Here is a 27203-nt window from a genome sequence, read left to right on the forward strand (position 1 = left end):
GCAGACAGGCCTCCCCATTTCAACGGTGCTGACAGCGCTTCGGAACACCAAAAGCACACACAACGTCACTATTTAGCAGAAGTCTTTATGGCGATAGTTTGCTACGTGGATGTACAAAACAATGTACGGATATTAGGGGTTTGGGTTTTCAAAGGGTCGGAGCCGCATTAGTTAATGTACATTTTCATCGACGGACGCCCCAACCCCTATTTTCCCTACCCATGAGGAGAAGCACATTTTTAGCTACTGCATTATCCGTTAATGCATGTAATGGCATTTTTAATTTGGAGTATTTATTTCTAAAGATGTTCAATTTTAACCTTCTATGATCATATGGACATTATTTTTCCCCCGTACTGTTAAAAAGATGAATCCAGGTACCAATGTTATTCTGTTTTCCACATCACACACTTAGTGCGAAGAATGCTGAAAGTGGCAGAAAATCTCCCTTTTGAATCTGTTATCCGGATTGGAAACTGAGGTTTAGTTTGGATACTCCCTGGTATCATCTCCTCCTCGCTTACTTGTTTTGGTGAAAAGACATCTGTGTGCTTTGATTCACATTTTTAAATTACTGTGACTGTGCGTTGTTTAGAATCAGCACTCCGTAAACTATCACTCAACGAATTAAATGTATATTTAGTACTGTAAATAGCTTGACGGGTGTTTTGCTATCCACTATTGTTTTGTATTTATTTAATATTTTAAGTGGATCTAAAAACAAGCAAGCCTTTGTGAAAAGTAAATACCTGCCTCTAGAATTCGTGGTTCATGTTAAATATTCGTCGTCGTCACTTGTAAACAATTGAGCTTTGGTTTCTATTTTTCTATGAAAAGAACAATTGTTAGCGCTATGTGTATTCACACCCATACGTTTTCGCCTCCCTTTGACAATAGTTTCAATAGTTTTATTTATTTGTGTCGTGGTTCTGTGTAAAAAAAAAAAAAAAAAAATATATATATATATATATATATATATATATATTATTGTGCATGAAGAATACTGATGCACCTGCCTCGCATCTCTAGGGCGCCGTCAAGGGAAGACCTGCTATTGCATTATAAAGTTGAGATCTTTCTGAACCAGTACATCATGTAAATATTCATTTGTTATGTCAGTATTCGAAGCGTATTAAAATTGTTGTACTTCGACCTTCTCAGCTAGTGATTGTAAAGCAGTGAAGTTCTGGTTCCTGTCCTCTGTTACAAAATGTGTAGGACATATATAATTTGTAGCATTCATATAGACAGGGCTCGATTGAGAGCCTGTAGCAATGGTAGCTGTTGTATAAGTCACGAACACTAGATAGTAACATTAAAAAGAAAAGATAGGGTACATCTACATAGAGGGTGATTACAGCAGTGGCATGGTGGAAGTAGTTGTTGAACTTGAGAGGTGATTCAGACTGGTAAATTCTGGATGGTCGGAAACTTGTATAAAACATTTTTGTAAACTGGCGAAGTCACCCTGGAGTCAGATGCTGCTTTTCACATTAGGGGCTTGCTGATATATTAGGTAGTTTGACCATAGTTGTGGCTAGTAATGAACTGGAGTTCCTTTGGTCTCTTGTAAATTATTTTGTTCTTAAAGGGGCTTCCACTATATTGATGATATCCAGCTAATTTGGCACTCATGTTTGTTTTTCTGTTTTCTTATACTAAACTTCCTTCTTGGAGACTGTTTTCTGCTTTGATATTTCACTTAGATATTTTTGTTTCTATGAATCATTTCCTTTTGTACTATTTAATCAACGTATGTAGGGGTTATTGACTTCAAGCTGGATATGTTTTTTCACATCTCTGATCACAGGAGTGAATTACATTCTGCACTCAGGGCAAGTTGGAATAATGTTCTGTACTGCTGTTAGAATATCACCAGCTCCTTTTGACTTTGATGCCCATTTCTTAGACGCTAGACCTGGTATGTTGAGCTTTGTTTTTGGCTGCTACGTTTGGGCCTTCAACACAACTTTCAGAAGATTGACACCACAACATGAAGGAACTTGTTTGTGAGGATGTTGCATTGTGTTAACTTCCTCATGCAACCAACCCCAATGGCCAAGCTAATTTAGAAGTGTGTTTAGGCCTGTCCAGTAAGCCTTTCTGGAGGCCCAATAAGTAGGTACGTCTTGTATTTGTATGTATGTGCAAGTCTCAGCAGATCATCAGTTCGCATCATGGCTATTTTTATTAAAATCCTGCTTTGAGATTTGTAGAAGTTTTTTGTTTGGCTTTTGAGTGCATGAAAATGTCGAGCTTCTACGCAGTACTTTTTCCTCAGAGTTTCATTTTGCTTCCGTAGTACTCTTTGTTTATACGGCTCAAGGGAAGGGGAGACAGCCTAAACCCTGTGGTGGATCAGTCCTTGACCAACCCCTTTATAGTACGGAAATAGACACCGCTAATTGCAGACCATTATACTCTTTACCAGCACTCTCATCTGTTCATTTCGTCCTACCAAGCAGGCATGCGGAAGGTGTTGCCAAACTCTAGAATGAATATATGCATTATCTTTTTGTGGTCACCCCTGCCTCCCAGTGATGTCTCCAGTCCCCATCTCTTTTCACCCAGCCGGTGGAATAGCACACAGACTTAGTCATCCTTTTCAGAGATTGTTTTCTGAGCCAAAGGATTTGGGGTTCAGGTAATTGTGTATAGACTCTGCTTCTAACCCTGGTAAGATCGATAAAATAGTATAACTTATGGATAATTATTTTTATGTAATTAAAGCTTGCATCTGCTCTGCTAGAACCATAGGTTAATAGATTATGCGGAAACAGTGTTTGAAAAGACAAAAGCCAACATCTCACTACATCTGAACATCGTCTGTTTCATCGTTTGGCTAGGGGTTACCTTGAGTTTTTCAATGTATCTCTATTTGTGACTTTCAACTTTGAAATCAATTCTCTTTTGATGATCTGCCGGGTCTAAATGGTTAGTTAAAGCATTCTATAACCAGGCATTGTTTTGCAAGCCGTCCTCTGTATTGTGGTGGTTAAAATGTTGTCACTGAATAAGGCTGTTAGATCTTTCTCAAAATCACCTTCTTTGTATGAACGACTTTTGATTTTATTATGTTATAGAATTTCACTTTAGCTGCTCTTCTTAGTGTGTGCCACCTTCTTCAGAACAACGCTATCCGGTGTTCTTTTTCTTGCATGGTTTCTTTTCATTCGTCACACTATTGATCGTTCACAACCTGTAACAAAATATATATATATATATATATATATTTCCTTTGTGACATCTGAAGGCCACAGACTGTCTTTCTCATGTGATGAGCGCTAATGATTTGTTCAGTTTTATCAGGTAAGGCAGATAAGATTGCTGAGCTCGCTGTGTAACCTGTAGGTCATCGGTTTAAATCCTGAGAGGGCAGAGTCAACTTTCCTTTAGTCTGATGTTGATAAGAATCATTGAATTAAGTAATTAGTAACATTTAGAATTGTCTGTCTGTGTTTCTATGACTGACTAGAAAGCATAGCTGTCTCCTGACCTAAAGTGATCAACCTGAAAAAAAGCTTTGAGGAGTACTACAGAGAGGGACTTTGACTCTGCACACGTTGGTGGACAGGAGTACATATTTGAATGGGCAAAAGTTGTGTGCTTCCACAGGAAAAAGTGCTTCCCCACCTGGCAGCTGTGATTTTGTTTTGTATCTGCCTTAGCCAGCAGCAGTATGGCTTGAACTTGTGGGGTTTTTCTAATGCTGTTAGTGTCATAGATAAGTAGATCATTTACTGTGTTTGGTTTTTTTTGGCACCACAGATGTGAGGAGAACAGTCATAAGGAATAATTGCTTTTTTTTCAGGCCCAGAATGCTCGCCTTCTATCACTAACTTTGGACTTATAGTGCAGTTGTGTGTTTGAGAGCAGTATAGCATGCACATAGGTGCACTAATCTGCATGGATGTTTAGGTCTGGCTTAACTGTGCAGGTGTCGCCTGACTTTGTGATCAACAGAAAAGGGCTTTTAGAGTACTGCTGAGGAAGGAGCATAGGCTCTACCTACATGTTTTTGGCCTGCAGTAGAGGATTTGATTGGGCCGAATTAGTGTACTTCCACTAAAAAGACTGCTTGTATTGCACTGTGGCAAAGCTTAAACTACTTGATACATCAGGGTTGAGTTGCCTAAGATGGCAATCTAAAGAGCATAACTATAGCTCTGATTTATTTATTATGACATTTTTAAATAAAGGTGTTAACCTGATATGTATGTGTTAAAAGTCAATAGAATTTAAGGGTTCATTGTTATTACTTAACATGAAAGGCTACTGATTGATATTTTGCTTTATGGAATCCCACAGATGTTCATAGCAGGTAAGGTATTTGGTGTTGATTACCCCCTGTGGTATTCTTGGACATAGATGATTTGCTATGTAAGAGTCTTTGGTAGGCTGTCTTAGGAGAGAGACTGTTTTGCTTATCCATGTGTAATTTTCTATACCTTTCTAATTTGTATGACTGTGTGCCTTGTGTAAAAACCTTTTGCTCAAAACTTTAGGCCTGAGTTGGTTATGCTTACAAGCAATTGGCCTGAATGGTGCACTGCAAAATATTATATCTGCTGCCATAGGTCTGGTCTGCTTATTACGAAGGGTTTTGATGAAAGCAGCTAGTCTAGTTTATTTATTGTGAAAAGCCTTTTTTAAAGCCAGTAAACCTTAAACAGTTGTTAACATTGTATTACTGGCTGTACTCAAGAATTTTCTTAAGTGTAATTTAACAGATTACCATAGTTGGCAAGGGTTTTGGTATTGGTTTCTCACAAACTCTAGGGGTTTTCCTTGTAATTATTCACATTAGACCCGATTGTTTTTCAAACTGTATTTTTTGCATATTTTTAAATATGTGAATGTATGCATGAAGGTTGCCAGTTTTTATGTGCTCTTGGATAGGCTGTTGTCAGTTAAGGTGTAAAGTCAATTGTGAAGGGTACAGGCCTTATTGGTTAATTGGGAAAAGGTATGCTACAATCATACGGTTGATCTGGTATAACAAAGCCAGCTGACCTAACCAACTTGTTGTGCCATGGATAATATCGCACTGTTTAAAAAGAAAAAGGTTGAAAAACCAGGCTTTTCATACACTCCTTAGAGCAGTTGTTGCCCGTTACAAGATGTTTTTATCGTTATCATCCTCATAATTATTGTGAAAAGCACATGTTAAAGGCATTAGGCTTTTAAGGATAGATATTATTACACTATGCTAAAGCCTGCAGGCAGATATTTTGTTACATGGAATCTTGCAGATAACTGCGGTAGGCAAGGGCTTTGGTGACACACCTGAGCAAACCACGGACATAGAAGATGTGCACTATGATAATACTTATTAGGTTATTTTAGGACAGATAGTATTGTGCTTTGCCAGCTGTAATATAATATATATTTTTACTTCCTGGACTGTATGCTTGATGGTTGCTTTGTGGGAAACATATGCTCAGTACAGTAGGCCTGAGTTGGTTATGGTGACATGCCAATCACAGCTAAAGGCTTGATTGGTGTGCAGGGAAAAGTTATACCAGAAGCCATAGATCCGGTCTGTTTATTATGAAAAAGTAAGGTGTTCATTCTTGTGAAAAATGTTTGTTAACCCCTTAGCTGCTGGGCCTGACACCCCCAACTCCCAGTGCTGAGTCCTTTTTTGGCTATTTGGGGTAGTTAGCACTAAGACCTTCATAACGTTTTGTCCACATGAGCTATTCACGCTAATTGCGTCCTTTTTTTAAAACATCCTAGGGATTCTAAAGGTACCCAGAGTTTGTGGATTCCCTTGGAGGAGACCAAGAAATTAGCCAAAATACAGCTAAAATGTTGTTTTTTTCAGAAAAATGGGGAAAATGGGCTGCAGAAGAAAGCATGCGTTTTTTTTCCCCCCCTGAAAATGGCATCATTAAAGGGTTGTGGTGCTAAAATCACCATCTTCCCAGGTTTCAGGAACAGGCAGACCTGAATGAGAAAACCACATTTTTAAGCACAGTTTTGGTATTTTACTGGGACATACCCCATTTTTACTATGTTTTGTGCTTTTAGCCTCCTTTCAGTTAGTGACAGAAATCGGTGTGAAACCAATGCTGGATCCCAAATAACTAAACATTTCTGAAAAGTAGACAAAGGTGGTCATTCTAACCCTGGCGGTAAAAACCGCCAGGGCGAATGACCGCGGTTGCACCGCCAACAGGCTGGCGGTGCACCGCTGGGCATTCTGACCGCGGCGGTTCAGCCGCGGCCAGAAACAGAAAGTCGGTGGTGTACCGCCGACTTTCCGCTGCCCTTGAGAATCCTCCATGGCGGCGGAGCGCGCTCCGCCGCCATGGGGATTCTGACACCCCCTACCGCCATCCTGTTCCTGGCGGGTCTCCCGCCAGGAACAGGATGGCGGTAGGGGGTGCCGCGGGGCCCCTGGGGGCCCCACTATTTATTTCAGTGTCTTCTATGCAGACACTGAAATACGCGACGGGTGCCACTGCACCCGTCGCACCTTCCCACTTCGCCGGCTCCATTCGGAGCCGGCGTCCTCGTGGGAAGGCTGTTTCCCACTGGGCTGGCGGGCGGCCTTTTGGCGGTCGCCCGCCAGCCCAGTGGGAAACCCAGAATGACCGCCGCGGTCTTTCGACCGCGGTACGGTCTTCTGGCGGTTCCCGGGATCATTTGTGTAGATCCTACAAGGTTTTCCTACAGAAAATAACAACTGAAAGAAAAAAAAATATTGAAATTGAGGTGAAAAAAAACCCCAGCCATTTTTCTCCACGTTTTACTCTAACTTTTTCCTGCGAGGTCATATTTTCAAAAGTAATACACCGTTACGTCTGCTGGACTCTTCTGGTTTCGGGGACATATAGGGCTTGTAGGTCCAACAAGAACCCTAGGTACCCAGAGCCAATAAAGGAGCTACACCTTGCAATGGCTTTTCATTGCATACCGGGTGTACAGCAATTCATTTGGTGAAATATAAAGAGTGAAAAATAGGTATCAAGGAAACCATTTGTATTTCCAAAATGGGCACAAGATAAGGTGTTGAGAAGCAGTGGTTATTTACACATCTCTGAATTCCGGGATGCCCATACTAGCATGTGAATTACAGGGCATTTCTCAAATAGATGTCTTTTTTTTTTTTACACACTGTCTTACATTTGGAATAAAAAATGTAGAGAAAGACAAGGGGCAAAAACACTTGTTCTGCAATTCTGTATTCCCCCAAGTCTCCCGATTAAAAATGGTACCTCCCTTGTGTGGGTAAGACTAGTGCCCGCAACAGGAAATGCCCCAAAACACAACATGGACACATCACATTTTTCCAATGAAAATGGATGTGTTCTTTTGCAAAATGCCTAGCTGTGGATTTTGGCCTCTAGCTCAGCCGGCACCTAGGGAAACCTAACAAACCTATATATTTTTGGAAACTAGACACCTAGGGGAATTCAGAATGGGGTGATTTGTGGGGCTTTCACCAGGTTCTGTTATCCTGAATCCTTTGCAAACCTCAAACATTGGCAAAAATAAAAAAATAACTCTTTTTCCTCAGATTTCGGTGCTGCAAAGTTCTGCAATCTGAGAGGAGCCACAAACTTCCTTCCACCCAGCACTCCCCCAAGTCTCCCAATAAAAATGGTACCTCACTTGTGTGGGTAGGCCTAATGCCCGCAACAGGAAATGCCCCAAAACGCAACATGGACACATCAGATTTTTACATTGAAAACTGATGTGTTTTTTGGAAGGTGCCTAGCTGTGGGTTTTGGTCTCTAGCTCAGCCGGTACCTAGGAAAACCTACCACACCTGTGCATTTTTGAAAACTAGACACCTAGGGGAACCCAGGATGGGATAACTTGTGGAGCTCTCACCAGGTTCTGTTACCCAGAATCCTTTGCAAACCTCAATATTTGGCAAAAAAACAAAACACTTTTTCCTCACATTTCAGTGATAGAAAGTTCTGGAATCTGAGAGGGCCCACAAATTTTCTTCCACCAACAATCCCCCAAGTCTCCTTGTAAAAATGGTACTTCACTTGTGTGGGTAGGCCTAGTGCCCGTATCAGGAATAGATCACACAACGGTCCTAGGTACAGACACTCAAGTGGGGTAGCGTTTTTATCAGGACAGGTGGGGAAACACTGGGTGGTAGGAATTTTGTGGATCCCAGCATATCCCTGTAGTTTGTGTGATAGAAATGCAAGAAAACATTGAGTTTTTATTCAGCATTTCAGCTTTTCAGGGTATTCTGAGTAAGAAAACTTTGGGGAATCCACACAAGTCACACCTCTGTGGACTCCCCCCGATGTCTAGTTTCCAGGAATGTCTGGGTTTGGTGGGTTTCTCTATATGGACACCGAGCCCAGGGCCAAAAATGCAAGTGCCTGCCTTACAAAACCAGGTTTTTTTGTGATAGATAATTTTGATGTCTCCACAATACGATTTGGGTGGTGGAATTTGGGGCTGAACTAAACTGGGGAGCTCCCAAGAGAGCACTCTCTCTGTGCTTGCTGCCGCATGCACCTGCTCTCTGGGTTGGGCTAACCCGCTATTGTCCCGCTGCACAGACTTTGCTTGCGAAGGGACAGCAGGACTGTCCTCATCACCTCCCTCATAATCACTGGAAGAGGAGTTATCGAATGGGACTCCTCAGACTGGAAAATCACTCCGAGTCTTCGCCATTGTCCTATCCCTCAGATGCTGTCTCAATATCTGCTGTCTCAGTCTCTGATCGTATGTCAGAGCTGTCCTCTATAACCAGAGTTAGGGGTTGAGCAGCAGTCATCCAACAAGATGCCATCTCTGCTACTAGCTAAACTGTTGCTCTAAAACACTAGCCTACATAGACAGTCACAAAATTGCTGGGGTGTGTGTGTGTGTGTGATACCTGCAACAGTAGAGGTCACCTTACCTTCTCTTCTTCCCTCAATCAGCACGTTCACTCAAGACACTCTAAAAAACAAAATACACACTATTTCTTCACCTTGTCACATACCAATTTTCACAGTCTTTAGCGCCTCTAGCGCCCAGTCCAACAATCATTATTGGTTCTCCCACTCCCATTACCACCTCCTCCGATTCCCTCACTACCACGGAACAAAAGTACATTTCATCTCTCCTAAGCCCCCGTCGCACGTACATTTAATTTGTATTATTGCGCAGGCAATGGCTGGTTTTACTAATCCTCTTAGCTATTCACATATAATACAGTTTTGATCCTTGCAGTAGGCATATAACCCCTCTGCGCTAATTTATGGCATCAAAACTGCCACTAGACAAAAGTCCGATCCTTTTCTAGCAGAAACATAATCACAAGAGTTACTTGACTTTTTTTTTATTGCTGCCTAAAAGCTACAGTTGAAACACCTATATATAAAGAGATCACTTTTATATGTGAGTGTGGTTTTCCTGTATATACACACATATACATATACACACATCTATATATAGACATATCTATCTACATATATATATATTTTTTTTAACAGCTGTATGGTTTTCTTGGGGGCCACAGTGGCCCCCAGGGAAACCATACAGTTGTTAAAAAAAATATTACTGCCCCCACAGGGGGTCACCCTGCTCACTGGTGACCCCCTGTGAATTTCATTTTTTTTTTAATGAAATTTTTTACACCCCTGGGGGGTGGGGTTGGGGGGGGGGGTAACCCTACCTTTCAAAATTTCACATCTGCCATAGTAGGCAAGTGTTTTGATGTTTGTTACCTACCCAAACAAACCATAGGGGGGATAGACATTTTGCACTAATATAACTCTTATTAGCCTCTATTATTAGGGAAGCTTATATTATTTTGACAACTTTGATTTCGTACATATTTGTAATTGTACAGTATGGTTGCTTTGTGGGAAGGCTTATGATGACCAATACAGTAGTTCTGAGTTAGTCATGGTGACAATCCAATGATAAATGTTATAGGTGTGATTGTTCATAATGAAAAGTTACAATAAAAATAGTCAACCTACTAGTGATCGTGAAAAGTATAGGTTTCAGTCAATAGGCATTTAGAAGTGGATTATCATTTCTTTGCATTAAATCCTACAGATAGATATTTCACTACATGAAATTTCACATACTTCCTTTGTAGGAAAGGGTTTTGGTGTTGGTTATCGCCTCTGACAAACCCTAGGAATATAAGATTTGCATTGTAATAATTATTGCTAATCTCTTCTTCACTGCCTGCCAGCAATTTGTAACAAAAATAAATACATACTCCGATGTATAGAGGGCTTTTGGGTCACTGATGTTCTTCCATTTGTCTGCATGTATGTCATTTACACTCTGTTTTCATCCATGACAACGTACTGCATGTCATAATTGTTCATTCCACATCAGTCATTGGCATAAGGGTTCAGTCCACATCATTCATGGACTCTCTTGTCCTATGAATTTCTGCATTCTCTGTTCACTTGCGCAGTCCCACCTGAAAAGGAGTGCACGTGAGTTCCAAGGCTGGTTGGCCAGTGATTTAGTTTTTAATTTTCTCCTTTTATAGTACCCCTTTCGTTTCTCTGATCCTCCTCTCTTTATTTTTTTTAATTTTTTAAGAGGATCTACAGCTCCACAGGCAGTGCTAATGGGCTGGTTGATTGCTATTCATTTTATCCGCAGTGCTCCACATCCCATGTGGCTACTTACTCTAACCCACGAAACCATTGTGGAATGCTGCTGTTTTTAGTGTATTATTGTTTTACCACTTCAAGATGGCCAACATGTTGATTCTAAATGTGACAGCCATGCTGTAACTTTTAAACAATCATAGATGATGTACATTTTTTTGTTTTGTTATTGCAAGCATATGACTTCTGTGTTTAGATGGCAGCATGATTTATTTTTTCTACTTATAGTCTTTTAATTTATCCTGCATATGTTGTTGACTTGGTGTGTTTTATTGTGGTTGTGTCAATAATTGAATGCAAGAATGAGTATGGATGGATGGGTGAATGGATGGCTGGCTGCATGAGTGCAAAGATGAGTGACAGTGCATGTGTTGCTTACTGAGTGTTTAAACCCACCAGTTGCACAAAAGGCACTTTCATTCACAAGTCCGGCCTATTGCTGTTGTAAGTACCTGTTTTTTTTTTTTTAAGGTATGGATGTGGAGAAGTAATTAAAGTGGGTGGGAAAGTGTTAACAAATAGCCACTATTGTATGTAGCAAGTTGGCACTTGAGAAGAATGGGAGAGGCTCCCCCTCTTCCCCCCCAACACTTTCTCTGCGCCTTCGAAATTATGGCTCATTCATGGATATCTTCCGGCAGTATCCTTTTAATACGAACATCTGAAGCTCTCATGGCATTAAACAAAGACGACACACAATTTGAAATATTTTGTTTCACTTCAGTTTTCATGTGTATGGGGTCTGAATTGTTTGGAAGTGGGACCGAACCCCTTCTTTCTGCTCGATTCCTCCAAAACATGATGGCTGGAGTGGACTCTGTGCTGGAGTAAATGATTACGTGCCCTTTGACCTCTATGATATGTGCAAAAAGATGAGGATGCCCGTATGACACTGGAACAGCGAGCCTTGGTTTCTAAACAAATGTGGCATTCACAGATTTGAAATCAGTAGTGCAGAGGTTAGCATGCACAGTTATGCTGCGCACATTGGTAGCCATTAAAGTGGTAGCTCAGTGGGTAGGTAGCTGGAGCACTAGCTGATGTGCTAATAAGCTATAGTCTGTCGAGGCATTTCATGGACTGGAGTGTTAAACTGGAGATTGGCTTGGGAAGTGCTGTCGGGCTGAATATTGACCCATGATGGCTTGGTGCACCACAGCTGCATGAGCCGTGCACGCAAGAAGGATGCTGAATGTATGGCCACCTTTTTAAGAGTGCTGAACGCCAATGCATACTGACTAAACTAAAGTGCTCAATATGGGCCATGCATATTTTTCCATATGTGCTATCCTGCAACTGCTGTTTGAGACTGGAGTGAATTTACTTACAATTAAATCATGATGGCCATTGATTACCATTGTTTTATTATGGTTTGTTGCATCTACTGAACTTCCTCGTGACAAACATGCATGTGGGTATAGCATAGCTAGATGACCTTCTGAGGAATGCAAAGCAGTCTGCGACCCGGGGCTTTGCAATGAGTTGATATATTTCTGACTGCAAACAGCAGCAATTGATTTTAAACTACCCACGTTATCCTTTCTGTCGCAGTGTTTAGAGGTGGGGTGCACATTTGCAACAAACTAGGCTTGCGTTTTAATTGATTGCTTTCGGATGTGTGAGGGGAAGTTTGAGACTGGCCTCGTGGTTAGAGCCGTCGTGCACTTATGCCCCCGAAAGATTCTGCTTATGATGACAGGGCAGTCCAACTTTAAAAGTTTTGTGGAAGGAAAATCATTGTAGAATTCCAGTCACATAAGCTGAAAGGTAATGGAAGTTGGAGCATGCAACTGTGCCGTAAGAAGTGGCGAGGGGCGATAGATGGATATCTAGGAAGTGGAAAGTAATGAAGCCCCCCATGACCGAGTAGACAGTAAATAACTGAATGTTGTGCAGGAAGTCGGGGCCAAAGACAAAATCCAGCACGATGCATACAAAAGTGTGTTTGAATGAAGCATGATGCACACACCAGTAACACAAAGCCTACTGAATTCATGTCCGACATTGAGGTGCCTACTCAGAAAGGTGTTGAACACTTATGTTACTTGGGATTCAACAATTTGTCTTTTGGGATAGTTGCCAAATTGCCCAGATTTTGATATGGGAATCTGAGAGCTGTTATCAGAATACAGAGCTGTAGATGTTGCCCACATAATCCATGCTTAGGAATCTCTTCCATGAATTGTGATGACACTCGTCTCAAGGTTCTGTGACCACGTTTATCTTCTAGGGGTGGCAAGGGAAGCAGGGGGAGTACCTGCTTTTTAAAATGTATTGCATTTTAAAGGATAGTGGGTTTGCAGTATCATGGCAATAGTATGCCACAAAGTGTACCCTTGGGACATTACATCCATAGGAAGGAAAGTTGCTTCAAGTTTTTGGGTGGATGTGTATTAGGCCAAATGGGGAGCAGAAGACTCCACGTTGGGTGTGGCCAGACGCCATAGAACATATGATACAGGAGTGGTACAAGTGTTCCATTACTTAGATCAAATTATGCAGTTCTGTCCCCTGAAGAGCACCCTACAGTAACAGTTTTGAAAGGAGTTAAACTTGGCACAGCAGATATTCTATCACAATAGGATAATGTTAGGCATCAAAAATGAAATTCGCCTCAAAGAAGATAAGGGTAGGCTTTATAAGCCTGGAAGGCACGCAAGGAGCTTAGATTCTTATATGTTGCTGACTTACAGACTGACGCCCATGAATGAGTAGAAGATAATTTTCACATCAGTGGGATTTGGAAAAACATCATCCTTTGTTCACTGAATCACCTGCACCTTATGACTTGCAAGGGCACAGTATTGCGAGAATAATACTTTGATGTCAGTTATGTTCAGCGGAGACATTAAGGAGTGGAAAATAAGACTTGCCCTGAACGGCAAGACAAGGTGGACAGTGCTTCTGTTACATGGTTTAAGCCCAGAGTTTTTTCCTGAATGCTCAAATACTATGGTTGCACAGTTGGTTGTTCTACGTAGAGCAGTGCAACATATTGGAACGACATGATACCTCAGGAAGAGCAGCATTCCATTGCATTGTGCAAACCTCAAAAATATCTAATTGGAGATCCCACACATATACCATTTACTGTGTTGACCTTGATCAGAGGTGTTAGAGCACTGGCCATATTGTTCACATTTAACCTAAAGGCTTTCCCCTTAAAACACTTGAAATTGATGAATGCTTTACTAACAGAAATCCTCAAAGCAAAAGTGTCTCCCCCTGCACAGTGGGAGAGCCGATACTACAATATTCACTGCACTCAGGGAGCTCGTCCCATAATGCTTTGCAAGCATTCTTTTGAAAACATTTTTGCTCATAATTGAGCTTGTGGTGGTCCTAGAACAATGGGACCACTACCAAAACGTACACAACAACATGCTTTTTTTCTGGTTAGTGGCGACCCTAAAATAACCCCTCCCACCATTCAGCGTCTGTTTAACCTTTTCTCATGGCTGGAACTTTATTTTACAGCTGGGAGTAGGTTGTATTTTAAGGGCCGTCTCTGTAATATCATTGCTATTGGCCTGTCAGCCCTATATCTATTGTACTTTGCCCTCTGGGGGCTAAATATATGGTTGCAGTACATTACTTTCCGCCATTTTTGTGTGGTTATGCCTCTAGGGGCTAACTATATAGTTACATAACCATCTTTCTTACAAATGCTATTTTCATTGTGGAGTCCTCTAGGGACCATTCTAAGCATTACAGTCATATCAACATAATAAAATATTTGTGGCACGGAAGCTTGTCCCATAATGCTTTGCAGGGCATTAGTTCTACAAAACATTTTTGCTCACGGCTCAGCCTGTGGTGGTCCTAGGGCAATGGGACCACCTTCAAAACATTGACCACAGTGTGATTTTTCTGTCTACGTGTTTAGTGTTACTGTCAACTGTTGGAGGTTTTTCATTAGTTGTGGTTGCTACCTTCTCTATCCTGTCAAAGTACTGGTCAATGAACTTTAAATGCATGTGCTAAGGGCTAAACCACTTAAAGGTGCAAGAAATGGAAACTGTTCGAACTCGAACAGCGATTATAATTCCGTACCAAGAACTTTCCTTACTTAACAAAGAACTTAAAGGTTTGTTGCCAAGATTGATAATTTAGAAACCGCAAAATCAGCTATGGCTTTTGGAAATGCGCCATGTACTATGGATGCTTAAAATCTTTTCTTAAAATGGACATGACTCTGCACTGCATACTTTAGAAAATTGTACCTGCCTGAATATTGCTGCAAGTATAGATCCTGAGAATCCTGATGTTGAATTGTAACTGAAAAATTATTTAAAAGATTGCTTTTGTTCATCTGGTGTTGCAACTAGAATCTAATTTTGGTATTTCCCTGATCTGTGGATGACTTCAACACATCCAAAGTCTTTGGCAAATGGTGGTCCCAAAATTGAAATGAATTGTATGTTTAACTACTGCCCATGTCTTTCCCTTGAGGCCTTCCCCTAGTTGCAGTCACTACCATGGCTGGCCTATAAATTGTGTATCCTATTTTCATATTCTTTCATTACTAACCCTGGGCTTACATGTGTTGTATCTTCACACTTGATGGTTGAAAATTGCCTTCCCTTTCTCAAGAAGGTGGAATATGATTATGGGTTTGTATCCTTAGGCCTCATCCAGCATCTGAAAACTCCCAAAATGCACATGAGCTACTTTCAGGTGAACCCTTTCTTTCAATTTCTCCTAAACACCATTCATACATCCAGATTCCCAGAACTGGCCAAAGACTGCACATTTCTACAATAGGAGGATTCAGTATGTTACCCTAGTGTAGAATATGGGTCTGATGCTGAACATTGGGTTACCATTCAAGAGTTTTATATTTGCTTTATTTATAATATGTTGGTTGTGCCCCAGAACAATACATAAAAAGAAGCTCACTAAAAATAATTTTAAATAATAGGCAGGGAAAGTGAATTGATTTCTTTAATGTGAATAAGGTTAGGCGGCATAATATTTCGCCCCACAATTTTGATACATGGTGGTAATTAATGAAAAATGGGCTGTTTCAATAGTGCACAAATCTTAGTGTATTATCCATCGGGCTGTTGGACTGAATGCTCCATTTCTCTTTTGGAAGTATTTTTGCATAAAGCTATGTAGGTTCAGTTCTAAAATTGACAAGTGTATGATGCCACCACAAACAGTTGTCTATGGGTGGATGAATATATGTTATTACGCAACTCAATTATGTTAATTGATTTGGGGTTTTTATTTCCTCTAAAAATGCTGGTTGCTGCTTGCCGGGCACTGAACCGGTGGCAGCCTGAAACTTGCCGGATTGGTGCTGCAGTATTGTGAACTTGAGTAATCTACCTGAACCTATTTAGTAGGTAACCACAAATACTGGAGTATTGTGGGGACATCAAAACTTTCCCACAAAGCCCTTCTACACACTCATTTATAATGTTATCTGTAAGGCTTCAAAGGTAAAATCCCAAACGTTCTGGCACCCAGCATATCCGCAACGTAAAACTGCAGTGCAAGACACAGACCCAAATATGTCCTTGGTTGTACAGTTTCCTCAGTGAGGTATTGCAGTAACGTCTGCTGGTGCTGCTTACATTGATATTTCTTTGTATAAATGCTGTCAGTTGTGGTAGTAACCAGGCAGCCTACAGTGTCTCGGACCTGTGATGCAATGCCTTTCTTGTGCATGGGACATATTCCTTTCTACAGAAATCATGTCACTAAGATCTAAGTGCATGGAGATGAGCATAAGAAGTGTTCTATCACCACGTTTCTGCTTAGTGATGCCTGGGGCACCTCCAGGCTCAGTTCCACATAATTGACAATCTGGAGCCTGCAAACACATTTCTGGGCATTAGAACGTGCTTATGGAAATTGAATAAGGAACCTGTTGTAGGCTTGCACAGTCATCTTTGGATTTGTGCTAATCGTGATTGTGCAGAGCTGATGGGCCCTCAACTCCACAACCCTCTATTTTATACTGTACTGATTTAGTATTTTTATTCCGTTCTCTGTTAACCAAAGGAAACTTGACTCCATTTTCGCCAACAATTTGTCAGATTTTTGTCTTTTTTTTTTTTTTTTTTTTTTTTACTGCATCAGTATGTGATCATCAATCTGCAGCTTGCTATGTTGAGATGACTCCTTATTTATGAAGGCCACTTCATAAAAAGTTATATTATTTGTATGAATTTTAATGTTGCACGTAGAAACAATATTGAAATTACTGTAAACACATGTAAGCACTTGTAACTTTTGATGTTGTTTAAGGCTTGTGAACCTTGGGCTAAATGTGATCATTTTTTAATCGCGTATTCAAGTCAGTGTTGAGAATTGCTGGTATACAGCACTGGTTCTCAGCAATGGCATACAAAAAACAAGCTGCCCTGACACAAAGATCACACGTAAAGCTTCAGCATTTATTGTTTAGCACTGGCATAAAAGAGCAACCATAGCCAGAGGCTGAACATCATTATTAAATTGTGACCACTTAGCTCGATTTGCAGGAACACCTGCAGGAATATATTGTTTTACTGACATTAACCAGGTACCTTGCTAGTACATTAGAGGCGCTCACTCGCTCTGTATGTCAGTCAGTGCCTACACGTTTCTGATCACTGATGTGATTGTGGTGTGGGCTGGTGCAGATTTTGTTGTCTGAGCAAGTCTGACCAAATAAGCAATACTTGAAGGATTTAAGTGAAAGCGTCGCCGCCTGAGTGGTGACCAACAAATATGTAATGCATTGATTAACAGTGCCACTTTTAGATGTATTTCATGTCGAACCGATGTTAGTGTGCACCCGCTGCTCTCTAAAACATTCTGCGTATTCTCACCGATGATTCCTGATGTCTCTGCAATGGGTGTGGTTCTCAAAAATGTCCCTTTATTTCTCAGAGATGGTGAGCAGTCCGCGGATAATACAGCAGAATGGCTCAATGAGTTGAATGCTCGTCGCTGACAGCGTGGTGATCTGCAGGCCGCGAGTAGAAATTCCGACAAAGGCGAACGAGTCTTCGGTCCTTCTGAGGTTGGTGAACTGAATACTATTACGTTTGGTAATAGTTAAACTATTGTTTACATTGCTAAGAAATGGCAGAGAAGGGTTGTATAAAGACAAGTTAATAATACGAGATACTAAACATTGGAAATTGAAGAAAAGTCTATACTGAGATGTAACTCCCTTGGATTCGTAACTTTTCAATGCACAACATTTCTTTTCATTTTTAGTAAGTCTAGAAAATGTGCACACTGTTTTTGGGAGGACCCTCAAACACTAGTGTTTATTTAGTTAACTGAAACATCAATGCCTACCGCCTGCCTCTCCCAGTGCATGATATAAGGTGATGAAACTACCACAGAAGGCTTCCTAAGGCAGGTAATAGTGGCCCCAAACCAATGAGACACATGTCATTAGTCATATGTTAGTATGTCTTATTGCTTTGCACAACACGCAAATTAGGGCATCCCTGAAAGTCTGGATAATAGATCATACAAGTATTGGACTTAGTCTTCTATAAATCATAAGTGACCCCATCTAGGTTAACCCTTCCACCCACATTTTTTGCCCTTACATCCAGTGTCCTGTTGGGCTAGTAATGTCTAACTAATTGTTTCTTGACCAGGAGAGTGAGCCAAAATGGGGTTACATTGGGAGTATCTTGCTTTTGACAGGTTAGACAGTCACACCTCTCTCTGTAATGTACACAACATGGCGAACATTATCCACTAGGACATGGCCCATGATAATTGTATATCTAAATGCAGTCTTTTATCTGCAAGCCAAATTTGAACAGGGCATTTTCAGTGAAAACATTTAAGATCTAGACAGTGCCAAGCCCCTCATGATCCAAATCCCATTCCATGCGCCATGTCCAGAGATGGTAGACCGATATATTCTTAGTCTTTTGACTGTACTGTTGGGCCAAGCTTGTAGTAAGAATTGTGCGGCCTGGAACTATGATTCTTGAGCATCGATGAAACACTCCACACCATTAGCTACAATGGAACCCTGCTGTATCAGCTGATGGCTTTGAGCCAGAAGCTCGGTCAGAAAGCTCAGACATTGCGGGGCAAGGATTGGAGGATCCCAAGAAAAGTCCATCCAGACCTGAAAGCGGATTGGAGATTTCAATATTATTTTTTACTAGAATCACATTCGCCAACTATCTTGGCACCTGTACTGTCACCCACGTAATTATGGTAAAATACATCATTATGTTCCCTCCCTCATTTTTGCAGCAAATTGTCCACTGCCAAAGCACAGAGATGCAGTGGAAATAGTTTGGAAGTTGATGATCCAGTCAGGATGCTAACAGATCTATTGAATGCAAACTTCTTCTGTCCTTGAGTCACTGAAACGTTCTTGGATTGATCCTCCAGCTCCTGACATCCTTGCATGTACTTGAAATGCTAATCTCTCATGCATTCTGCTGGGAAAGCAGATACTCTATTGACACAAATGTGGTTCTGTAGGCAAAATTCTTTACCAACTCTTATAGGTTGCTGGATTGTGTTCCTCCTAAATGCCTTCTGTATCTGAATATTAAAAGGTTTTTCATCTCAATCTTTAGCAGTGCGCAGAATTCAACCTTATCTTTTTTTTATGCTTTGGTCAGCAAAGGATCCCACCAGTTGCTCCAGACAGTAGATGTGAAGATTTCATCCTTTTCCAGGCCAGGTTACTCCAGCAGAGCAGTCTCCACAGTGGCTCCCATCCCCAGAGGTTGACATCTGATTAGATTACCAGATCCAGGATCAATCTGAAGATTACTCTGCCATTCTAGGCATCCATTGGATCTTCGAAATGACCTCTGCATAATGCACTTACTATTCTGAAACCATGACAGTTTAAGTCTCTGAAGAGTTCTATAGTGATACAGCCAAGAAAAAATAGTCTTGAGTGGCTGAACAAACGTAGTTCCACAGGCCTTGTGAGCTGCCTGCTTGCCTTTGTAAGAGACTTCGGAGTTCCCTCTAAATGCTCATTATTCTTAGCTGAGGAAGCAACAGCGCTGCTGTGACTGAGTCCCTGACGAAATCCAAAAATGCCCCAGTTTGCTGAGGACGAAGTTCTAATTTGTCGTTATGTATGAGAAACCTCAAGCTCTAAAGCAAAGGCATCACCATCTCCAAATGTAGTAATAGTGATTTGGGGCATTGTACTATCAGACGAGTGTCATCTTATTAGATAATCAGTCTGACCCTCTTACCCGAGAGGCATTCCATGATTAATCTGAGAAGACTAGTATAGCACCAACCAGGTGATAATAGGCTGAAAGTTAGGACCATGATCTAGAAAATATACCCCTCCAGGTGAACTGCTTGAATCTTCTCTAAGGGGAGAATATGGGGACCATCGTGTAGGTGCCCCTAAGGTCCAGACACACCATCCATTCACTAAGTCAAAGAATATCCATGAGGAGATGAATGCTTTTCATTCTGAAGTAGTGATAAAGCAACCAATCCTTGAATTCCTGGAGATTGATTACTATGGGACAGTGACTATTGCTACTCTCCTTCACCAGAAGCAGATTGCTCAAAAACACTACCTAACACAGAGAAGAACGCAGTCACCCCTTTAAGCTGCAAGGCTGCCACCTCCTATTCTAAGAGATTGAACAGAAGAAGGGACTGCTTGGAAAAACCATAAAACTCTCACCTGGAATCCTACCACCGTAGGGAGAACCCAGGTGTCCCGTCTCTCAACATTTGCTTACCAACTCTGCCATCCTCTCCCTAATTTTTTACATGATGATCTGAGGATACTCCTTACGAGTGTTCTTCTTGTGCGATGGCTGCCACTTTGAAGGCTTCTCTGTATCTCAGCCATATCCTATATCTCTTGATGGGACAATGCTCTGAATCCTCTTTGATCTACCATAGTTCGTCGTGCTTGGCATTGAATTTTCTTTAGGACAGTTGGGTTGGAAAGCATCGAGATAAATGCTTCTGGTCTTAGTCTAGGCCTGAACTTCATGTTGATGGATGTCTATGCCTCTTCCAACAAGACAAAGGCTGATATAAAGTTGCTCGTTTAATTCAGGGAGTCTCCCCTGAAAGCCCCACTGGACCCCATTTTGTTGTCAAATATTCTGTAGGTTTGAGTCCACAGTGTGAGGAGAGAACTTTTCTTCTCTAAGACAGCACAGCCAGCATTGCTTATGAAAATAATACTACACTGAGCCCACCTTTATAAAATATTGGAAAGACGAAGGCTAGTGGATGTTCTAAACTCCTTTGTCATAGCCCACCTTTATAAAATATTGGAAAGACGAAGGCTAGTGGATGTTCTAAACTCCTTTGTCATACTTGGTTAATGACCCTGGCATGACTGTCCGGGCTTAATGATATGCTTCTTAGCATCTTTTACAAAAGTGGGCAGTGAAGAAGCCATGCACCATCAGACTTGCGTGTGAGGGCTACCTTGCCCTCCATTATGTTTTGCTGGTGTTTTGCATTGACGCAACCTTGTCCAGGGGGTTCCCTAGCATACTGCAACTTATTAAGCCACTTTTTCTTTCGCAGTCAATCTGGGGGTTATGGTATTAAAATTGTTCTCCGGACCCAGTATATATGAGGGCAGAACCTCACCCGCAGGATTACACTTTAGATCCCTCTGTCTTGGCAGCTTAAAATTGGGTCATTTGCCAAGGTCTACTGATTAAAGCCTGTTTTCTGGATCATTCATAGAAACTGAAGGAAGACAATTTCTTGGTTTGATAGTGTATAGTGTTGTGCTTGTGACCTTGACATAAATGCCATTCATAGCCTTTCAGTGGCATCCTTTTGCCTTTGTTGATCCCTTCCTCTTGGCCTTGCCCTTGCTGGGATTGGGCATTTCCAAGGGAGGATTTCAAGTGCCTCTTCCTCATAAAAATCAGCCTTCAAGTACTGTATTGTGGTTAGTATCACAAAGGAAGAGTAGATGGGCAAGAATGAAATAAGAACAGCTGAACATTCGGGCACAATTATTCCTTCTAGTTAAATATGGCCACTGCCCGTGCAGGTTACACTGTCAGCAGCTTGCTCCTAGAAAGTACAGGAATTCAGGTGCTTTGCTGTGTTTAGATATGGGGCATACAACCAGGTCAACAGGAAAAGAAAATTGAGGCCAGAGGTACTGAGCTGGAATGGGTAATAACCGTCACACTCAATTTGGTGCTGTATAGCTGATTTGCCACACTTGCCAACAGAGAAGAAAGAAAGTTGAATGCTCAGACTAAAGTGCCAAATGCTCTGAATCAGGCGCGCAGAGGGAATAAGGGTGGTCTCGACCACTGCACCGTATCTCTCGCACATTGCACCGGGCTGCACTGCTAACCACAGAACCTGTGATGGCCAGTACAATCTTGGATATCAATCTCTACATGCACTGCAGACGCAAAAGTGGACTAGCCGCACCAGATACCACTAAAAACCTAGTAAGAGGATAATGGTTTCAATGGTCGCTCAGTGCTTAACAGTGACCTGCCAGTGCGGTGAGCAGAATACATCGAGCTGCATGCTGGGGCAGCCACCAATTCCACCACCTCATAGCAGACTCGAAGGCCATGTCACTATGCACAAGGTAATTTCAATATTAGAACTTTTAAACCTATTTAAACCTCCTGTGTAATTTTCAGACTATATCATTACATATGGTAATCAAGTGGTGGCACTACGGACTCTGGGGGAAGCCCTACGGACTCTGTAGTTGTGTGCTGCCTGTGAGACTACATCCGCAGGAGCCACTTAAGGAGAATGAAAATGGGGTACCCTCCCTATGTACTGCACCCTTCAGTCGCTCTGTGCAGAACACGCTTGGGCTGACTGCACCCGTCAAAGCCAGGAAAAATAGGACAGGGCCACCTCCCCTGGCTTAGCATGCAGAGCCATTCAGGCATTAAGAAGGTACTGTGATCTTCCCTCTTTCCACAAACATATGTAGTTAGCTCTGGATATCGCATACTAATTTGAACTGCGGTTTCATGCCAGGTTGCGTAATATGAGATGCACCTTTTTTGACCTAGTTTTTATGGTCCCAAAGTTTAGCTTTTAACTAAATGTCCGCTTTGTTTGGTATTTGTTTTTGCTTGATTAAAATTGCTGGGCTTGTCACTATGTGCCTTTGAGTTTGCCAGTGTTCAAAGCATGTTTCCGCTCTTCTTAAACTCACACTTTTTTGGATTCATTTTTTTTTTAATCTTAATTATTTGAGATTATTATGGCGGATCAGAAAATATTTGAAAGTCCATTAGGTGCTCCAAAAAATAAAAAGAGAAGTAAACATGCTTCAGAAAATTGTACTCCTAATTAAATTGATAACTTAATGGAAGAAGTTGAGACTTTGCTCAATAAAAACAGGTAAGTCAGGCGAAGAAGGTGGCGGATGCCAGAGAGTGCTTGCACATCTGCAAAGCGTATGTCAATAGTGAAATCCGAGCGAAGTCATAAAATTTAAACAATATGGTGTTGGGTGCCCGGCTAGCCCTAACACCTGCCACCACAGGTGTCGGAGGGCCACACACTGAAGAGTGGGTGGTTGCCTAAATATTGAAAGAAGAGTGGCCAGGGCACACCAATAGCATGAATCCTGATCCTGATAATGTTCAAGAATAAGTAGAAAGTTCGTTCTTGGAAGATGATGTGTAGATATTTATTATAAGTGCAGGTAGAAAGTAGAAATCTCAATCAAAAGACTGCGTTGTACAAAATGACCATGTGTCCAGAGCAGCCAGATGGTGATAAATGGTCAAAGTTACAATAGGATGTTCGAATGTAACAATAAGTCCATACAGCAAAACGGCCAACACATGTTTCGTCTTCAAGATTTTGTCAGGGCTTCAGATGTATATAAAACATTATATGTAAACATGAAAGGTACATAGATCACGCTGCTGGTAGTCATGAGTCCTTGGGAGAAATCAAATAGTATAGGCAAATGATGGCCATGATAAGCCTCAAGTATTTGTGGAGCGAATAAACCCGTGCCGTGCGTGTCGGGGTTTTGGCAAAAGTCTTAACATTTCTGTATGAAAAGTATGCCATCATTTACCTAGATATAAAGCTGCCTCGATAACTACTCCATTTTGTAGGTCAGCCTTAGCTTAACACTGGAATATTCCTTCGGGGAGGAGCAACGACCTATAAAAATGAAATAAAATAAATCTGCTCCATCACATGTGTAAGAAATTAGATTATTGTTTGGGGTGTGTGACTACACACCTCAAGGAATAATCGCAACCCTTTTCAGGGAGAACCCTCAAAGTTACTAAACTAACCGGAGCTTAATCCCCTGGTAGCTATTGCGCAGCGCATGCGGCTGAACTTATGGCAATGTGTAAAGTATTTATGCAGTACCAAAACAGTCAATGTCAAAATAAAAAAATCCCAAGCTGGATAAAAAATAGAATAACAGTTAATAAACAAAATAGCACCAAAATGGCAAAAATTCTTTAAGGGGAACCAGAGATACAAATTATTAAAATTTTAAGTAGGAATAGTGCAAGACGGTGGAGTTCAGTTTGGATAGACCAAGAGGTTAGAAAATGTTCCCTTTGGAAGGGTCTCTGTTAAGTGCATTGTTGACGTCCTCTCTTATACTCCTTTTATCAGGTTGGTGGGGACATTAATACAAACATTGTTTTTGAATCGGTTATTCCACTTTCTCCCTCAAAATGCGGGAACTCCATTATTAACATTCTCCCAAATATCAAGAACGCCTCTTTGCAGGTAAATAACTTACCTCAGAATCCTACTATCTTAAGGAGCATTGAACAGAGTTAGGGGAATAGTTAGAGGATAGTTGAAATGTTAGTATAGAGCAGACCTCGCCCTCTTCTATCACTTTACTTAGATGGAAGATGGCTGGTATCAAAACCAAGATAACAGATATGGATTGGGTGATGTTTATTGATTAAGTTATTCACTTTTTTCAGGAAGATGGCACTCCAGTCTGTGGATAATGCTGTTATTTTTAGCATAGCGGTGCAACCTTCTGAAGTATCTGAGCATCAGAAGGCCTAACAATTCGGATAGGGTCCTCACTTAATTGCTGAATAAAACAGATGCTCCTTAGACACTATATGTTTATCAATTAAATTAACGAGCCAGAAATCCCCAATGTTACAGCTATTAACTGCCCATCCTGATTCCTACAGCGAGTGTTGCTATGTAATTGTTGCAGGAGATTTCAATGCAACTTTTGAGCCTCTAGGTCCTTTGAATGACCTTGCGATGAGTACGAATTTTGGTGTATCCGCCACCCTAACATATGATTTTCTAAAGAATTGATCAGCTTCAGCCCTTCTGTAGATAGTTTGGTGTGGTCCACATTTAAGACCAAACAAAGGGCACAGTGATGTCGTGCTTTGAAGCCTGATCACTCTGGCGCATGAGCACATTGTAACCCTATTGTGACTGCAGAGTGACAACGTGTGGGTGTGCGTATGTCATGATGCTTGTTTTTAATATTTACAGTTACAAGATGGTAGCAGCCTATCTTTCATGAATGCAATTGAAAGTACTTGAGCCTTCTACCAGAAAAATGTTAGTGTAAGTGGACGAGGTTTGTAAACGAAGAAGAGGCATGCAATCTTTGACTATGTTCACTCTGTTGGATTCAAAATAAATGAGTAAATATTTCCTCCTTAGCTGATTGCTTACTCCATGTGAGCTTTCTCAATTTATTACAGAAGGTCCAGAAACGGGGTTAGTCACATCCCTTTCTTATGCAAAACAGCTAGCTACCAGCTTTGATTTGCTAACTGAAAATAGTATCTTCCATAAGTGTGTGTGTGTGTTTTTTTTTTGTTTTTTTTTTGTTTTTTTAGGATAAGGATCATTGAAATAAATAAGAACATGCCACTGCAGTGTATAGCTCATTTAGTAATAGAACTAATCCACATATTTGTTTTAGTCTATCATTCGGCCACGCAGTTGGTAGAGCATACCTGAGGCCATCTCTATAGTCTCAAGCATCACTGTGCCTTTAACATAAATTGCATGTTGAAGAGTATTACAGGTAAAATCATTTTTCTTCTTTAGTGTAGGATCCTTAATGGGTGGACATGTTTTGAATTGGAATTATTGATGCCTAGAATGGGTGGGAAGGTGACCTTGGGGTTCACCCTAATGAAATACTCTGTCAAACAAGTTGATGCACTCTTGTCTCACTTGGGATGCACATCTAAGCATTGCTTGGAAAAGGTATGCAGTTTGTTAACATTGCTGCTTTATGAATCTCCTGAAGGGAGATGCTTGAGTGTAAGGCTGTAGTTGCTGCCACTTCTCTCTTGGACGGTATTACTAATGTGCCTTGTTTTGGCAACAAAGCAGTACTTTAAAAAATTGCATCTGAATAAACATTATTTAGATAAATCCTGATTAGCATTTCCCTAACATTTGCAACAAGGGCTCGAACCATGTTGAAAAAGAGCTTCATTTTGTTTAAATTGTATCCTAATGTTATTTTCACATCTAAAGTGTGTGTGGCTGGGTCTTCTTGCGTTGGTTGGGTCTGAAAGAGCACAGAAAGGCCAGTTTATTGGCTCAATTCTTCTGCAGTTTTTGGCATGAAAGGTTGTTTTAGTACAAATATGGCTTTCTAGTGTAAAAGGTTTCACGATCTTCCTTACCTTTGCTAAACGTATTGCATATGTACTGTTTTTCAGGGAACTCCTGCATCCGCTCAAATAGGTGAGCGTGAGGTTTCTCGGATCTGTAGTTTCTAAGGATGTACTGGCTTAGCGAACAGAGGGAGATCCTCGGCCACACTTTCGTAGCATGTTTTAAAAATGATACATTGTTTGCTTGATTTTTAACCTGCAAATAGCTGCCAAGAAAACTTGATTAACTAGAATTTGGTATAGAAACGGCTAAAACTTGATGTAGCAGACTTATTAGCACACAGTAGGATTACATCCGGAACCTACATGTGCTTTGGACAGGATCACTTTGGAACTCTTTTGAATGTCTGGTTACCCAGATTCCGGGTGCTTATTAAGCAGACAACTAATTTTACACAACGACCTCTTCCATCCAGTGACCCTTGGTAGTCGATTCCTAAAGATGTGCCACTCCCACCCACATCCAGAGAATATCATATCTGTGAATATTGATGCCTGCTGGCGTGGCTTCCGGGAAGGCTATGTGACAACGGTTTCGAGTTTCAAAAAGACAGTTTAAGACTGGGCAACAACTGTATTTGCTCCTGCGAATTCCCACACACTTTATTCTCTTGTGAGTTCCATTGTTCGTCTTGAATCGGGCTGTATCCTTAAAGTGCACCGATGAACCAGTGTGATGCACGATGACATTGTTGCACTTAACACCTGACCATGTAGATATTCTTTGTGTTCTTTATATCCCTTTATTAATGTCTGATCTGATGGATAGGCCGTCATCTATCTTCCATTGAAACTCGTACAAGGAAGATCAATTGGTTGCTTTTAAATGTCTTTGTTGATTTTTCCACATCATGAGTACCATCATATTTACATGACATCCAATGAGTAAGACACTATAGAACCCCTTTACGTACCCATTTAATTATTTAACAGTTTTCTGGAGTGTTTCAAACAGTATGTGCAAATCGTCAAGTCATTACTCAGTTCAGTTTTATGTACCATC

At 41.0% G+C, this 27203-nt stretch overlaps 1 protein-coding gene across 23 annotated transcripts in view; it reads left to right on the forward strand.

Annotated features, from left to right (window-relative positions):
- MBNL2 (muscleblind like splicing regulator 2) overlaps positions 1 to 27203 on the forward strand; it is a 563412-nt gene that overhangs the window by 193952 nt on the left and 342257 nt on the right. For 22 of the 23 annotated variants that reach the window (XM_069204579.1, XM_069204591.1, XM_069204575.1 and 19 more), the window contains one exon: positions 17490 to 17622. The gene's annotated coding sequence lies outside the window, so the exon portion shown is untranslated. Of the gene's footprint in view, positions 1 to 17489; positions 17623 to 27203 lie in introns of those variants that run through there. The other variant, XM_069204593.1, reaches the window with a different exon arrangement.

Source organism: Pleurodeles waltl, chromosome 8 (assembly GCF_031143425.1).
Source record: "Pleurodeles waltl isolate 20211129_DDA chromosome 8, aPleWal1.hap1.20221129, whole genome shotgun sequence".
NCBI classification, from domain to species: Eukaryota; Metazoa; Chordata; class Amphibia; order Caudata; family Salamandridae; genus Pleurodeles; species Pleurodeles waltl.